We start from the raw sequence: 18905 nt of genomic DNA, 5'->3' as shown, positions 1-18905 counted from the left end.
ATTTCTGTGCACATACCACAACAGCAAAGAACAATTTCCAGACAGGCTAACAGCAAATTTCTTATTCCCTTGAAACTTAGAAAGTACTTGATTAAATATCATTTTGGTTTCTGTACCTTTAGAACCTGTATTGAGTATCCTTCAACTATGGGTTTTGTTGATGAGGCTATTTTGACATTATTAATTTTGTTTTATCTGCTATCTTTAAATGGATTAAAAGGTTTTATTATTTTTCACTTTTTTCATTAATTAATTTTATTCAATATTTTCTTCCAGAAATTTTAATATGCATGTATGTAAGCCTAAATGGATGCATGTTTTATTGTACAGTTAGCATTTTGTTAAGTATATATTATTATCCAACATGTTAGGCTCTTTTGATTTTTTTAACTATCTTATTTAGACATTGTCACTTTTTGTGTTCAATAATTACTTAGAAATACCTATAGTTTAATTTTCATATTTATTATACCTTGGAGCTTTTTTTAAAATAATATTTGCCATTTTAGTGAATCACATCTGCAGACTTTCTTTTAATAAATACTTCTTTGTGGAAACTCATTTTCTATAATACTACTACTAATAATATTTCTGTATTATTATTTATAATAATATAATATTACCTCATTTGATTTAGTTGAATAATAATTGTAAACTGATAATGATTTTCTTTCAACAGATATTTATCAAGCATCTACTTGCTTTCTCATTGTTGTTATGCATAATCTTCGCATCATGGGTATTCCATTTCAGGTAATGTATTCTTTCTTTCTGAGTGCTTTTATGAATTCCTATCTGTCTTAGATTGTCAGCAGATTCATGTAGATGTCACTAAAAGTGGATTTCTTTTTATTTGTCTAGTTGTTTTCTTAATATGAAGATTGATATTATTCAGCTTTCGAGATGGTATATACAAATCTTGTCTCTTATGTATTCTTTTTATTTTTGATATTCTAGGATGCCAGTTGAAATTTGTCATTTGATTCATCATGGCTCTTAACATTTTAATATTTATTTATTTATTTATTTAAAATGCTCAATTTTCTAATTAATGCTATTTTCATAAGTATCGATTTTGCTGTTTAAACTTTAAAATTCATTATAATGCTCACTTATGAATTTTTAGTTCTTTCTAAATTTACATTAAGTTTTTAGTAATCTATAATTTTGACAAATTTTTAACATTTCTGGCAAGATCAATCAAACTTTGAGCATGAGAAAATTTTAGAGTGGCTTGGCTAGAACAGGAAAGCCCTGCACTTCAGTGAACTTCCCACCCTATAATTAATTGTGCATTCCATCTCTGGCTCAGACCTCAGTCCCAAGTGCCTAAACATGCTGTTGTGATTACAATATTTGACGTATTTTGTTATGTTTCAAGGAGTCTGCTCATTCTCATTAGAATCTCCCTTCCTTTTTTTACGTTCACTGTTACAAGATCTCAGATCATAAAAGCTCAGCCCACCTATCACTCACGAAGACAGTTCTCTCATGAAGACAGTTCTTGATTTGGTAATAAGTGTATTAATATTGGAAGAATTTCTCTTCACCTATTGAAATACTCTTTCAAATAAGAGATCTTTTTATCTAAGTTCAGATTTGACGACATACCTTTATATCTTAATATTTAAAAAGTATATAAATTACTTTTAATTTTGATTTTTCCAAGATTTTTACTTTGCAGGGATATTTTGGCGGGATAACCAGGAATTGAAATCAGGGGCACTCAGTCACTGAGCGACAACTCTATCCCTATTTTGTATTTTATTTAGAGACAGAGTCTGAGTTGCTTAACACCTTGCTTTTTCTGAGGCTTGCTTTGAACCCAGGATTCTCCTGCCTCTGCCTCAGTTGAGAATTACAGGTGTGCACCATCGTGCCTGGCTGGATATTCCTTTTTAACACAAGGGGAAACTATTAAATATGTATATTTTTTTCCTCAAGCAATTAGTAGTTGTTAATAATAAATATTCTTTCCCTATAATACTATTTTTAAAAATTATTTGAGACTTGTATTATGAAAATGAATTATACAAATTATACAAGTGAGTTTTTGGTTGGTTGGGTGATTGTTTTTTGTTTTGTTTTGTTTTGTTTTGTTTTGTTTTTGCTTCTGCTTGTCTTTCGGTGATCTAGAAAACTGAGAATGTAATCTAACATTCTGAAATGGGATTCTTCAGGTCACCCTGGAAGCATGAATTTTGGCTTTTACAAAATGAGAGCTTGTGACTAAAATATCCAGAAAAAAACTAAAATATATGTTCAAAGTATGTTCTCATAAACTGTGACTCACAAAGAGCAAAAATTAAAACACATACCAGATCTGCTCTCATTGACTTGCAAGGGACCCAGGTCCAGGGTATATCCGAGTTCACCCCCCACCCCCAACACACACACCTGGGAGCCCAAGCCCAACACACTTTCATCTTGGGACACTGCAGTCATCACCATAGCCTTCCCCACACAGTAGCCCCTACCTTTTTGACAAGAGACAGGGCCTAGAAGCAGCTGTATCTCAGAGCAGGCATCCCAAGCAGAGTGTAAGTCCAACCCTTTCACCTCCATCTCTGTAAGACCTTGCATCCATCTTGAGGCACCTCCACTATTATCTTGCATTACCTCAGCTATTACTGACACCACCTTTAGTTGCAGTAGCATACATTCAGGGACACCACCAGGATCTGGAAGCCCAACATCAAGGGAAGGTACAGACAATCTGCATGGGTACTACAAGAATATAGGGTAGAAACTATAATATCTCAGATCCACACTGCAAGAAAGGAAGACACATAGACAACATGAAAAAAAAAGGGAGGATAGTACCCCAAACAAACCACAATACTACAATAACAGAACCCATGGACAGCAAAGTTGATGAAATGGCAGAGAAAGGGTTCAGATGGCTCATAATTAAAGTGGTCTGTTAATTAAAGAATGAACCTAAATGAGCAAATACAGGCAAAAATTGATCATTCCTACAAAGAGATAAGAAAGCAAATACAGGTAGCTAAAGATTATTTCAAGAAAGAGATAGAGACTCTGAAAAAAAAGTCAGAAGTCCTTGAAATGAAGGATAAAATAAACAAAATAAAAAACTCAATAGAAAGCATAACCAACAGAATAGATTGTTTGGAAGAAAGAATGTCAGATAATGAAGACAAAGTATACAATCTGGAAAATGAAGTGGAATGCACAGTGATGATAGTAAGAAACCATCAACAAAACATCTAAGAATATGTGATAGCATCAAAAGAACAAATTTAAGAGTTATTGGGATAGAGGAAGACACAGAGTTTCAAACCAAAGAAATGCACAATCTCTTCAATGAGATAATAGCAAAAAAATTCCCAAGCATAAAGAATGAATTGGAAAACCAAATACAAGAGGCTTATAGGACACCAAATGTACAAAATTACAACAGATCTATGCTAAGGCACATTTTTTTTAAAGAAAATGCATAGAACATAAAATAAGGATAGAATCTTAAAAGCTGCAAGAGAGAGAGGACTCATATCACATGTAGGGGGAGATTAAATTTGTATCTCAGCAGATGTTTCAACCCAGATCCTCAAAGCCAGGAGATCATGGAACAACATATACCAAGCTCTGAAAGAAAATGGATGCCAACCAAGATTCCTATATCAGCAAAATTAAACTTTGAATTTGATGCTGAAATAAAAACCTTTCTTTATAAACAAAAGTTAAAAGAATTTACAACTAAAATGCTTACACTACAGAACATCCTCAGCAAAATATTCCACGAAGAGAAAATGAAAAACAATGATGAAAATCAGCAGAGGGAGGTATTACACTAAAGTAAAATGTAATCAGAGGAGAAACCAAGTCACAATAAATACCAAAAATAAACAAAAATGTTTGGGGATACAAATCATGTCTCAATAATAACCCTGAACTTTAATGGCCTTAATTCACCAATCAAAGGACAGACTGGCATTTTTGATTAAAAAAAAAAAAAAAAGACCCAACAACATTCTGACTTCAAGAGACTCAAGAGATTCATAGGAAAAGACATCCACAGACTGAAGGTGAAAGGTTGGAAAAAACACACCACTCACATGGACTGTGGAAACAAGTAGGGGTTTCCATCCTCATATCAAATAAAGTAGACATCAAGCAAAAGTTAATCAAAAGAGATAAAAAAAGAACATTTCATGCTACTTAAGTGAACCATACATCAACAAGATGTAACAAATGTATATGCCCCAAACAATGGAGCATCTATATTGATCAAACAAACTCTTCCCAAGCTCAAGAGTCATACAGACCACAACACAATAATTCTGGGTGACTTTAACACACCTCTTTCAGCACTGCATTGATTTTTAAAACTAAAGCTGAACAAAAAACTATAGAACTCAATAATATAATCAATAACTTAGACTTAACTACATATATAGAATATTTGATTCCTTCAATGAAATAATACAATTTCTTCTCAGCAGCACATGGATCTCTAAAATAGACCATATAATAAGCAATTCTTAGCAAATATAAAAAAGTAGAGATAATACCCTGCATTCTATCAGATCATAATGGAATGAAATTAGAAATCAATGATAAAGTAAGAAATAAAAGCTACTCTAACACCTAGAAATTAAATAATATGCTACTAAATGAAAAATGGGTTGCAGAAGACATCAAGGAGAAGATTAAAAAATTTTTTAGAGGTGAATGAGAATACAGATACAACTGATTGAAATCTCTGAGACACTAGGAAGGCAATTATAAGAGGAAAGTTCATTGCATGGAGTTCATTTCTTAAAAGAAAAAAAGCCAAGAAATAAATGACCTAACATTACATCTCAAAGCCCTAGAACAAGAAGAACAATTCTACACCAAAAGCATTAGAAGATAGAATTAGAGCTGAAATCAATGAAATTGAAACAAACAAACAAAAACAAATTAAAAAAATTGACAAAACAAAAACTTGATTCTTTGATAAAATAAATACATAAAATAAAATAAATAAAATTGACAAACACTTAGCCATGCTAGTGAAGAGAAGGGGATGAAAAATTACTAACAAACAGGATGAAAAAGAAAATATAATGACATACATTAGATGAATACAGAAAATAATTAGAAATTATTTTGAAAATTTGTACTCCAATAAAATAGAAAATACCAAAGGCACCAAAAAATTTTTAGAGTCATATGATTTGCCTAAATTGAATCAGTATGATATACACAATTTAAATAGATGAATTTCAAGTGACAAAATAGAAAACACCATCAGAAGTCTATTAACCAATAAAAGCCCAGGACCAGATGGATATATAGCACAGTTCTACAAGACCTTTAAAGAAGAACTAATACCAATACTCTTCAACTTATTTCCGGAAGTAAATAAAGAGGCAACATTTCCAAATGCATTATATGAGGCCAATATCACCCAGATTCCAAAACCAGGTGAAGACACATCAAAAAAAGAAAACTTCAGACCAATATCTCTAATAAACATAGATGTAAAAATTCTCAATAAAGTTATCTCGCAAATCGAATACAAAAACATATCAAAAAAGATTGTGCACCACGATCAAGTGGGATTCATCCCAGGGATGCAAGGTTGGTTCAACATGTGGAAATCAATAAATGTAATTCATCACGTCAACAGACTTAAAGATAAGAACCATATGATCATCTCAATAGTTGCAGAAATAGCATTCAACAAAATATAGTACCCCTTCATGTTCAAAACACTAGAAAAACTAGGGATAACTCGAACATATTTTGACATCATAAAAGTTATCTATGCTAAGCCCCAGGCTAACATCATTCTAAATAAAGAAACATTAAAAGCATTCCCTCTAAAAACTGGAACAAGACAGAGATGCCCTATTTCACTATTTATATTTAACATAGTTCTTGAAACACTGTCCAGAGCAATTAAGCAGACAAAAGAAATTAAATGGATACAAACAGGTAAAGAAGAACTCAAATCAGCACTATTTGCTCACAATATGATTCTATACCTAGAATAGCCAAAAAATATCCACCAGAAAACTTCTAAATGAATCTAGCATATTAGCAGGATATAAAATCAACACATATAAATCAAATGCATTTCTGTATATCAATGACAAATCCTCAGAAAGGGAAATGAAGAAAACTATTCCATTTACAACAGTGTAAAAAACAAAAACAAAACAAAACAAAACAAAACAAAACAAAAAAACTTGGGAATCAATTTGACAAAAGAGGTAAAAGATCTATATAATGAAAATTATAGAACCCTAAAGAAAGAAATCTATGAAGACCTTAGAAGATGTAAAGATCTACCTTTCTCTTGGACAGGCAGAATTAATATTTTCAAAATGACCATTCTTCCAAAAGCACTACACAGATTTAATGCAATTCAAATGAAAATCCCAATGATATTCCTCACCTAAACAATAAAAAGCAGTCATAAAGTTCATCTGAAAAAAATAAGAAACCCACAATAGCTAAAACAATCCTTAGCAGGAAGAGTGAAGCAGGTGGCATCACTATACCAGACCTTAAACTATAATACAGAGCAATAGTAACAAAAACAGCATGGTATTGGCACTAAAACAGACTGGTAGACCAATGGTACAGAATAGAGGCCATAGAGACTAATCCACACAATTACCATTATCTTATATTAGACAAAGGAGCCAAAAACATGCATTGGATAAAAGATAGCCTCTTCAACAAATGGGGCTGAGAAAACTGGAAATCCATATGCAACAAAATAAAATTAAATGTCCATCTCTCACTATGCACAAAACTCAAAATGGATCAAGGACCTAGGAATAAAACCAGAGATCTTGTGTCTAATAGAAGAAAAAGTAGGCCCTAATCTCCATCATGTGGGATTAGGCCCCAACTTTCTTAATGAGACTATTCAGAGCAAGAATTAAAATCAAGAATCAATAAATGGGATGCACTCAAACTAAAATGTTTCTTGTCAGGGAAAGAAACAATCTGTGAGGTGAATAGAGAGCCTACATCTTGGGAGTAAATGTTTACCCCTCATACATCAGATAGAGCATGAATCTCTATGGTATATAAAGAACTCAAAAAGCTAAGCACCAAAAAACAAATAACCAATCAATGAATGGGCCAAGGACCTGAACAGACACTTTTCAGAAGAGGATATGCAATCAATCAACAAATATACGAAAACATGTTCATCATCACTAGCAATTAGAAAAACGCAAATCAAAAACTACTCTAAGATTTCATCTCACTCCTGCCAGAATGGCAGCTATTGTATTTACAAACAACAATAAGTGTTGGCCAGGATGTGGGGAAAAAGATTCACTCATACACTGCTGGTTGGACTGCAAATTGGTGCAGCCAATATGGAAAACAGTATGGAATGGAACCACCATTTGACCCAGCTATCCCTCTCCTCAGTCTGTACCCAAAGGACTTAAAAACAGCATACTACAGGGACACAGCCACATCAATGTTTATAGCAGCACAATTCACAATAGCTAAACTGTGGAACCAACCTAAATTCCCTTCAGTAGATGAATGGATTAAAAAAATGTGGCATATATACACTATGGAATATTACTCAGCAATAAAAGAGAATAAAATCATGGCATTTGCAGGTAAATGAATGGATTTAGATCAGATAATGCTAAATAAAGTTAGCCAATCCCAAAAAAACTAAATGCCAATGTTTTCTCTGATATAAGGAGGCTGATTCATAGTGGGGTAGGGAAGGGGAGCATGGGAAGAATAGACAGAGAAGAGGGGTGAGAGGAGAAGAGAGAGGGCATAGTGTTACAAATGATGGTACAATGTGATGGACATTATTATCCAAAGAATATGTTTATCCAAAGTACATTATTATCCCAAGTACATGTAAAAAGACACAAATTGATGTGAATATACAAAGATATGAAAAAATGTGCTCTCTATGTGAATAAGAATTATAATGCATTCTGCTGTCATGTATAAATAAAAAATTAATTAAAAAATTAAAAACACACAAGTGTCTATATATATAGTTCTGCAGGACTTTAAAAATATTATGCTTCTCCTATAGAATATGGATGTTCTTGTGGAAGTTCTGAAGTAGGATCAGAGTGAGACATGATTTTCCAAAATATTAGAGTTTGTTTCTTTCACCCTGGTGGGAATAAATGATACCTAGCTTCCAGGTCATGAAGATTGGAAGCAGGTATAGTATTTCTACTTCTCTGGAGACTTCTTCTATTGTTACCTCATCCCATTGGAAAAGTAGATGAGCTGTAAAATATTTTAAGAATACATTTTAAAATCATATTTAATGAGGAGTTTTCTATTTTTTCAAAGATCCACAAAGATAAAAAATTTATTTTCCCTGTATTTAATAGTACTTCATCTTTTTCAACCTATTACTCCTTTTGCATTTAAAAAAGATGCTATAATTCTCTGTAACTAGGAGTTATGCCTAGATAGCTTTCAAACAACAGTCACAAAAGATTTTGAAAAAAAATTTCCATAATAATGAAGATATCCTTACTAAATTTTCATCTCTTGTTTCATATTTTGGTACTCTGGTATATAGTAAGATAAATATTTTTAAATACATGTTGTATGAAAAATCTTTAAAACTGCATGATATAAGAAGCATTGAGTTGAATTTTAGCTATTTCTGATATAGTACAATTTTATCCTTGTGAATGTAAATTGTTAGTTTTATAATATTACATATCTAGTTCAGCACTTTTTGATCATCTACACTCAACCATGTTTCATATTATATATTCAATATAGGGTTTAACAAAGCAGTGCCATTCTCTAGTGAAGGTTAGCTAATTTATGAGGATAAATAGAGAAATTATTGAATCATTTCCAGAATCGTAGGTGTCTGCATATATGCACACATTGATTATTTAACTCACCAATTATATGTATATATATGCATATTTGTATATGCATATATTGGCACACATGTGAACACACATGTATACACAAATGGGCAATGCAAACACATCTCTGTGTGTCATATATACATATTTTTTTTTCATGGAAGTACATTTAGTGAATCGAGATAGAGAAATGACATTTGACAAAACATCATGCTACTATCAAAGTTTTTAACATTTTTATCAAGAACTTAATGACAAGGATCTGTATGGATAGTCCATGAATACAGATTTCATTTAGAGTGTGTCTATTGGGCCAATCATTTCTTATTCCATTTTAAATTTCTCTACACAATAAACTGGAAAATGTGTACAATAGACTTTTGTATCAGTTATTATTATTATGTATAAATTATTACAAGTTTCCACTTCAAATATCAACCTGGATATCTTCATCATTCTCTCATCTTTAATTTTTCTCTTCCTTAACTATTGGATCATTATCCTCACCCTCTAAGTCTACTATTATTTTTTCCTTTTAAAAAACAAATTGTCCTAATATTACCCCTTTTTTTCAGCTACCACCTTAATTTTCTTCTATTCTTTTGAGCCCTCTACAATTAGTTTGTCTACTGCTTTAAATCTACACTTGCACAAACTTATCCAATAAACAATGAATTATTATTGTCAGATGCAATGATTTTCTGTTTTCTTTTACTTCAATATTAGAGGCAACTGAAACAATGGGTCATATTCACTTCCTGAAATACTTTTTTTAACTCACCAATCAAAAGAATAGGCTAACACATTAGATTTTTTTTTTAAAAGACCCAAAAATATACTGCCTCCAGGAGACTCATCTCATAGGAAAAAACATCCACAGACTGAAGGCAAAATGTTGGGAAAACATACCACTCATATGGACCATGGAAACAAGTAGGGGTTTCCAACCTCATATCAGATAAAGTAGACTTCAAGCGAAAGTTAATCAAAAGAGATAAAGAAGGACAATTTATACTGCTCAAGAGACTCATACTCAACAAGACATAACAATTACAAATATACATGCCACAAACAATGGAGTATCTTTGTTCAACAAACAAATTCTTCTCAAGTTCAAGAGTCAAATTAACCACAACACAATAATCTTGGGGGACTTCAACACACCTCTCTCACCACTGAATAGATCTTCCAAACAAAAGCTGAAAAAAGAAACTATAGAACTCAATAATATAATCAAGAACTTAGACTTAACTGACATATATAGATTATTTCATTCTTCACCAAGTGACTATACTTTCTTCTCAGTAGCACATGGATCCTTCTCTAAAATAGACCATATATTATTCCACAAAGCAACTCTTAGAAAATACAAAAAAAGTAGATATACTAACCTGCATTTTATCAGATCATAATGAAATGAATTTAGAAATCAATGACAAAATAAAAATTACTCCAACATCTAGAGACTAAATAATATAATATGCTACTGAATGAACAATGGGTTGCAAAAGACATCAAGGAGGAAATTAAAAAATTCTTAGAGGTAAATGAGAGCAATGACACAACATATCAAAATCTCTAGGACACTATAAAGACAGTACTAAGAGTAAAATTCATTGCATGCAGTTCATTACTTAAAAGAAGAAAACAGTCAACAAATATATGACCTAACATTACATCTTCTTGGTATTGTCTTTTTTTTTTATGTTTACCTAGCTTTATTGATACAAGTGAAAGATGAGAGACAACATAAATATTTGGCAAAACCAAATGAGGAAACACCCTCTTAATATGATTTTAAACAACTGTAAAAACTGAGGTTCATATTCATTCTAAATAAAACAATGTAAAATTTTTATGTTGCTATGGCAGATTTTAGAAACATATACAAAATTCTTTCTCTGTTTTATCTTTATATAACAGAAATCAAAAGAAAAGCACAATGCATAGAAAACTAAGAGGCACCCCCAAGAATTAATTGTGTCTCTTATTATGTGATAAAAAATAGTTTCTTTCTTTTTTATTTTTAATTTTTTAAAATTTATATATGATAGCAGAATGCATTACAATTCTTATTACACATATACAGCACAATTTTTCATATCTTTGGTTGTGTACAAAGTATACTCACACCAATTTGTGTGAATACATGTGCTTGGGATAATAATGTCCATCACATTCCACCATCATTTGTAATCCTATGCCCCCTCCTTTCCCCTCTCACCCCTCTGCTCTATCTAGAGTTCCTCTATTCCTCCCATGCTCCCCCTCCCTACCCCACTATGAATCAGCCTTCTTATATCAGAGAAAACATTTGGCATTTGTTTTTTGGGGATTGGCTAACTTTATTTAGCATTATCTGCTCTAAGTCCATCCATTTACCTCCAAATGCTTTTCTACTATTTCCTCTATGCCCTACTTCTGAATGCCTTGTTAACCACATACTGTATGTATTTCCATTACTGGTTATCTAATTTTATTGTCTTCTTTCTTATACTTTCAATTTCTTTATCTGTATTTTTTTCTCTAATCTTGTATGTATTCCCAACTGTATGTCCCAACAGGTATATTGATTTTTTTTCATTAGCCATATCATACATACTTTTTCAAAGACTTCTGTAAGTGTTCTGTGATGTTTTACTCTCTTATAATCTTTAAAATGCTTTCTTTTTTGAGGAGACTAAGAATAGTTTTTTGATCTATATATTAACAATTTTCAAAGTATTCTTTCCTTATATTAACTACCTTTTAATTTTAACAACTTTATTCAGTTTTCCAGTGATTGCTCATTCTTTGTCCATAGTTAAGCTTTCAGAACTATAAACTCCTCAGCAGCTCTGTCTAAGCATAAGAAAGGCTTTGGATAAGAATGCTTCTGTGAATTGATCTGGCAAGGCCCATGACTAAGAATATCTGTGATTCATAATTCTGATTAACTTCCTGGATGGTATTCCTTCTTTTAAAAAGAGGTTACTAATCCTTTTAGGTAGATCTGAACACATAAATGTGCCTCTCCTTCAACTTTCAATATATAAGTTTCCACTAATATCCTTTTTTTTCCAGGTGTGTTACTAATGTCAGGTTTCAGGTGTGTCTAGTGCCTCCAACAGGATATTGGTGGATCCAGTTCTCCAGAGAGTATACCCTCAGCCTAAATAAGCAAGCAGGGCACATTTGGATTCACATATGTCAAATCTTCCAAGGTTATCATTGACAGAAATACTGCCATGTAAATAGATTTATTTTGAAACATTTTCTATCCAAGCTTAGATATCAGCTATCTGTTGTCTGATAAATGAGTTACCATTTGTGTACTTACTAGTAGTTTCCAGTATTTAGTTTATATTGTTTTTTTCTAGTCTCATTGACCTTGTGAATTTTCTTGTTCTCCTGCCTTCTAAAACTCCTTTATTTTACACTTATAGGAATTACATGAAGGATCAGATTACAACCATGCATCAATCAACAATAGTAACAAATATAATCACTTATAACCTAGATAAGGTATGCTTGTTTCCTGCACTCACCCAAGAAAGAAAACAGTGCTCAGATAAAAGACTGGTAAGCAATGTCTTAGTCATCTTTGACTGCCATGACATAAACTGGAAGGGACTAGCCAACAGAAATTTCTTTCTTTCAGTTTTGGGTTATGAGACATTCTAAAGAAATGCTGTGAATAATTTAGTTCCAGCTGAGGGATCTCTTCCTGGCTTGAAGCCAACCATCTTTTTCTGTTCTCACCTGGTCAAAAAGACTTCTTGTCTTTTTCTTTCCTGATAAGGGCACTAACTCTATCATTGGGTAGGGGGACTCCACTCTCATGACCTCATTTAAACTGAAGTAACTCCAAATGATCTCACCACTAATGATCATCACATTAGGGATTAGGGTTTAAACATAAGAAGCTTTTATGAACTTCACACAATTAGTCCATAGCTAGTTAGTTAAATGTTATATTTTAGAATATGAGTTTAAAGAATGAAAGTTATATGTTAAAATATATAATGCATATTTGAACAAAGGACCTCTTCTTTTTTTCAGACATTTTTAGAAATTTATGAAAATCTCACACTTTCTTTTGTCATGATAAAATAAACAAAACAAAAAATGGTAAAACATACAAATAGAAATAACACTGATAGAAGCTAGTTTTAGTAATATAATACATAAAAAAAACATAAACATAGTTCAAAAAATAATCCTGGAACATCATTTAAAATTTTTCTCCCAATAGTAAACATGAACCTTTAATATGAATTCTCATGTGACTATAATCCTTCCCACCTAGAGGGTGAAATTAAAGCTCAATTCACAGGATAGTCTTTCATAGAATTAACTACTTAATCATGTGCCTGTTTGTAGATTGGCTTTAACTTTGGGAATCAGTCCCATTAATGCATTAGTGACTAAGCAGAATTCAATATTTTAACCCAGTGCCAAATGTTCTGACTCTGTCAAATGAAAGTTGACACATTATTTTCTTTACATAATAAGAATAATTTTTTTTAAATTAAACATCAAAGTCCTTAGATAACTGTGTAAGAATTCTAAACAAAATATGAACATTGTTAAGGATTTTAGAAACATATTTCAATGGCATCATCAGGAAAAATTATGTTCATTTATTTCTATGTCATATATTTGCCAAATTGCGTTTTCTGAGGCAATAATCCAGTGTTCCATGTGTGCTCTTATGGTACACTAAAAAATGAACCAATAAAAGAAAGACAGAAAAAAGACTGAGAAGTTGCAAGTTTGCATTTTTTATGTGAGTTTTTATATTCCCTTAAAACAGGACATCTAGCTTCAAATTGCAATGTCATGAAATCACTTTAATTTTGTGTTTACATGACTCTAGTTGGTGGAATATTTAGAATATATCCTCTTTTTTATAGAAAGATAAAACTTAAGGTCATGAAGATGAATCATTATCCCAAGGTTATATGAAGAAACCACAACTGGTACTAGAGTCAAAATTAAGAAGAAATTATTTGTTCATTTTTTTAAGTAATGTGAACATACTTTATTATATAGCTTTGATATATATTTTATATCAATATCCTATAACACTTGGATTAATATGCAGAGGCTAAAATGTTATTTTAAAACCTGACTCCCAGGTGCCTAATATCCACATAAATATGCTTAGCAGTTTGACTAGGAACTGAAGATTGTTCTTCCATACTACACTGAAAAGCTAAAACAAATTACATATATATATATATATATATATATATATATATACATACACACACACACACACACAAATACGCCACATTGAAAACCACCATTCTATATAATAGGCACCAATTTTAAAAAGTATATGCAGGTAGTATATTCAGGTGCTGAGATGTAGCTGAATGGTAGAACACTTGCCTAGCATGCAGGAAGCCCTGAATTCTACCCCAGAACCACATAAAAAAATAATTATATCTATCTATCTATCTATCTATCTATATTTAAAATAAAAGAGAAAAATAAGAAAAAATGAATCTAAAATTGGTGAAGGGGAAGCATTCCACCTTGAGGTAAAAATGAATCTATTGTTATTTTCATTGTTTAATGCCACTTTCAATATAAGTCATTTAAATTACTACATAACTGGTTACTACTGAAAATCACTACTTTGAATTTAAAAACAAAATAGAAAACATCCATCCATTATGCTATTTGGCTTTGATTTACCTATTTCTATCAATTCTTTGTTCATTTTCATGTATGTGGTGTATGGAATTGTCCTTACTTTTTATATATTAGCACTACTCTTCCTTTTCCCACCGTTTTTCTTTGCTGAATTGTACAAAATATTAAAACCAGTGTTTGCCTTGACTTCATGAAACCATTACTTCCAATTTCTGTTTTTTTTTCCAGAGAGAATTAAAATTTGCAATAATAAAGTATAATTAGAATGGTTCTGTTCCTAATTTGACAACTCTTATTGTCAAAGCCGAATTACAAATGTTTCTACTATGAATGTTACCTTTATACACTTAAATATTATATTTTAAAATTACTAATAAAATTGTTATTAATATAGCTTAACTGCTATGTTAGTTACATTCTGGTAAAGATACTAGCTTATACCTCAACTCTTTTTAAACTTTCTACATCCTTAATTCCATATGAGTAGCATCTCCTAGTTTAGAATTAATATAAATAGAATAAATGTAAATACCCATTATATTTTATTTTGAAAGATTAGGAAAGAAAGCTTTTGTTTTCTAATCAATCAATTGTTCATTTTCCTCTATTAATATCTTTCTGTTTTGGTAATACATTGCAATGATGTCTTGGAACAAGCTTATTTTTCTTTATTATTATCAGGATATCTTGGAACAACCTTATTTTTTTATTATTATCAGAAAAAGAGAAACTTATGTTGTCAGAAAGACTTTAAGTAAGAACATAATGGGAATGTTTCAGAGTTGTTTAGTTATCCTTAGAAAAAGGGGAAAAATGGTATTTTTTTTCCTTAGGCTCTTCCCTTATTATTGTTGATGTTTTGTTTTCCTGTCTCATTATTCTCTGGCTTTAGGCACGGTGATTCTTGTTAATTACAAATAGTACTCCTTGAGGAGCTCAGGGAGTTGACATGAAGTGACTCAGGAAAATGAAAAGTTTTCATGTTATGTTTGATGCTTTTGAAATTTTCAAAGTTGAGATGATTTGCCCAAGGATATGCTTTCCCATTTTCTAAGTTTTGCCACACCTGCCAACTGATTTCTTAGACACACTTCTCTTTATAATGCTTTTTTTCTAAATTCTGTGCCAAGTTAAGTTGAAGCTTGTTAAACTCTTACACAATTTAAATCAACAACTCTTCATCTGTATTTCGTTTAGCAGTAAACAGCTGATATACTTTTTGATTTATTTGAGATGCTCTCAAGCAGAGATTCTGTACTTCCCTCATGACTGTGTAGAGTACACTCATCAAACCTCTTCATTTGAAAAAGCAAGTGATAAACAATTGGACTTTTGTTTCTTAAATTTTTAACCTTTAACAAAGTATACTTAATTTTCTGTTGTAAAATAATGTTTTTGTATTCTGCCTTTTTACAGATACTTCACTTTTTATATAGGTTAAAGCAAGAGATTTATTTATTGACTACTCTGTGGCCAACGGAATGTATGATCTAAAATGAACCATCTTATTAAATCCTAAGGACTATACTGCAATACATAAGCCACATTTACTAACTGGGGTTCATAGATATTAGACATATAAGACAGTTGTCCAAGTTCCTGGAGTTTGCAAATATAAGGCAAGAATTTCTATTTCAAGCAACACAATTGACATGTAATTTTCTTGACTTCATATCATTACTGATGTGGTGCCACTTATATACTGAGCCCAAAATTATTATATAAGTTCCTTTTCTGAACATTGATGTGGTAAGGTAGATACATATTCAGGGTGACATGAAGAAGTGATGTTATTCTTTCTCATGGGGTACTCTTTCTCATTCTTGGCAAAGAATAAAAAACTCCCTCTTATAATGTTATTTATATACTTTTCTATAGATCATATCACCATAGAATCATGAGCATGCACACCTAAAAATCAAATTGGCATAAAAAACTGAGCACTGGAGACAAGCAAGTTTTGAATCATTCTGGGAATGATAAGTAAAACCAGTACAGTGTATTCTTCTTTTTCCATTAATTCTGTAATTGTGAATTCCTTTGCTCAAAAAAAAATCTATGGAGCACACAGATCAATATTCAGAGTGCTTTCCTGATCATTTCAGGACATTCACAGTGAGTGTCCAAAAATTTGAATTGCCTTACGTGCATGTTTCCAGATGATGTCAGACAAAGCCGTACTTCACCATCATTTCAGCTTTTTGTGTCTTTTAAAAAAATCTATTAATTGCTATCTTTCTTATATATTCGTGCTTTTCATTGATGATTTCATTATTTAAAGTGGCTGCCAAGCATAGTGCTGACATATCCTCCAGTATTCCTAAGCACAAGAAGACTGCCGTGTTCATTATGGAGAAAAAAACATGTTCCAGGTAAGCTGTGTCCAGTATGAGTTAAAGTGCTATTGGCTATGATATCAATGTTAATAAGTTAAATACACATCAAAACAAACAAACAAACAAACAAAAAGGTTATTTATAGAGAGCTTAATAAAATGTTACCAGAAACTCACGGAAACCTAACCTTGTATTTCCTCTTGGAAATTCTCTCATTCAATTCCTGTGGCAACTGTGTAGGGCACAACTACTAAGGAAAGCTCTATAATTTTATATAAATCCTGGCACATTTCTGAAGTGCTTAGTAGTATCAAGGTTACTATATCCTTTCCAAGTTCAATACAATTTTCATAGTTAAAACACTGAGTAATTAAGACTCTGTTTTTTTTTAAATAGATGTTTCTTTTATGTGGTAAAACAAGTTAATGGAAACAAATTAATTTTATGAAATGGAGATTATATATCATATAAATATGATATTGTCTGAGTATATTTTTAACATACATTTTTTATTAAGAATTAATTTTATTTTCCTACTTATAAAGAAAGACATAAAGTCAGACATTCTCCTAATTATATAATTCTTGACTATATCTACAATATATATGCTATATTTTAGATCCAGAGATAGAAAACTGAAAATGTGATCATGTCTTATTGTCCTTTTTACTTAATAAAATGCTAAATTTTACTTATTTGTGAGTATAAATAATTCTTAATAAGGTATAACTTTTAAACCATTGGAATTTAGCTGTAATAATTTGTATTCATATCTTCTTATATTTAACAATTTTCTTTTTAAACATATGTATTAATAGTATAATTTTGTCATGTTCATTATTTCTAGTGATCCATTTATCAAATATTCTTATCTCCATATCCAGAACAATTTTTCCTAAATTAAAAATAATGTTTTTCAGAATTAATGTGGTTTTCCATTTTTATTAGTACATAATAATTACACAGAATAATAAGTTTCATTGTGACATATATGCATGCAACATATTTTGATCATTATCACTCCCTGATACTCCCATTCTCCTTTCTTCCCCTGATTTACTTTCTCTTCTCTAGTAGTCTCTCCCACTTTTATGATGTCTTTTTGTTTTTCTAGATTCCACATATGAAAGAAAACACATCTTAGCTGTCTCTGAATTTATTTCCTTAACAAGATGGTCTCTAGTTCCATCTGTTTTCCCAAAATGACATTAGTTTGTTATTCTTTAGAGCTGAATAATACTCCATTGTGTATATATCTCATTTTCCTTTTCATTCATCTGTTGAAGGGAACCAAGTTTGATTTCATAACTTGGCTATTATGAATTGTTCTGCAATAACCATGGGTATGACAATGTTAATTCCTTTAGATATAAACTAAGGTATGGTATAGATGGATCATATATTAGTTCCATTTGGAGTTTTATAAGAATATGTCATACAGATTTGCATGGAGGCTATATTCATTTACATTCTCACTAATGGTGTATGTTATGGTTTAGTTGTGAGGTATTCTACAAAAGTTGATGTGTGAGGGGGGATCCAACATGGCGATGAGTGGGGAGGCAGCGCTTTCAGTACCTCCTCAATAACGGGGTCAGAGAGACGCATTGATACGCTTAGATTCGACCTGCTGAGAAACTCCTAGCAAAATTCCACTAAAGAGAGACTGGCCGGGAATTGATAGGATTTTTGGAGGTGACAGTTTGCCCCAGACGAGTGAATCTCCGCCACGCAGCGCAGAGGTCCAGACCCGCCAGCTGCTGCCGCTCGACTCAGCGACTGTCGGCTGCCTACACTCGGCCCCCGCGTCTGAGGCGCAGCGCAGCAGGAGCAGTGCAGGGACTCTAGGAAGAGGACTCTCGCAAGCCTTCATGAAATAGCGAACCCGGAGCTGAAACCAACCAGAGACAGACCAGTCCCACCCCTCCCTTCAGACACTCCGGCAAGGAGCCTGGGGCCCACCATAGCAGAGAGGTGACATCACCAGAGTTCCGCCAACGGAATTCCTTCCCAGCGGAATCCACGTTAGCAGGTGTGTGACTCCCACCCCCTCCAGATACAAGCAGCCAGGAAACCT

At 32.1% G+C, this 18905-nt stretch overlaps 1 long non-coding RNA gene across 1 annotated transcript; it reads right to left on the bottom strand.

Annotated features, from left to right (window-relative positions):
* Positions 1-519: 519 nt before the first annotated feature.
* LOC125616338 lies at positions 520-10083 on the bottom strand. The gene is made up of 3 exons (XR_007346959.1): positions 10014-10083; positions 4211-4320; positions 520-530 (listed from the first exon to the last, which is right to left on the bottom strand). It is a non-coding gene; the product is annotated as an uncharacterized LOC125616338 (long non-coding RNA).
* Between the last annotated feature and the right edge of the window lie 8822 nt (positions 10084-18905).

This window comes from Marmota marmota, unplaced genomic scaffold (assembly GCF_001458135.2).
Source record: "Marmota marmota marmota unplaced genomic scaffold, marMar, whole genome shotgun sequence".
Taxonomy (NCBI): Eukaryota; Metazoa; Chordata; class Mammalia; order Rodentia; family Sciuridae; genus Marmota; species Marmota marmota.
The sequence above is the reverse complement of the archived record's forward strand: the minus strand, read 5'-3'. Positions and strand labels throughout refer to the sequence as shown.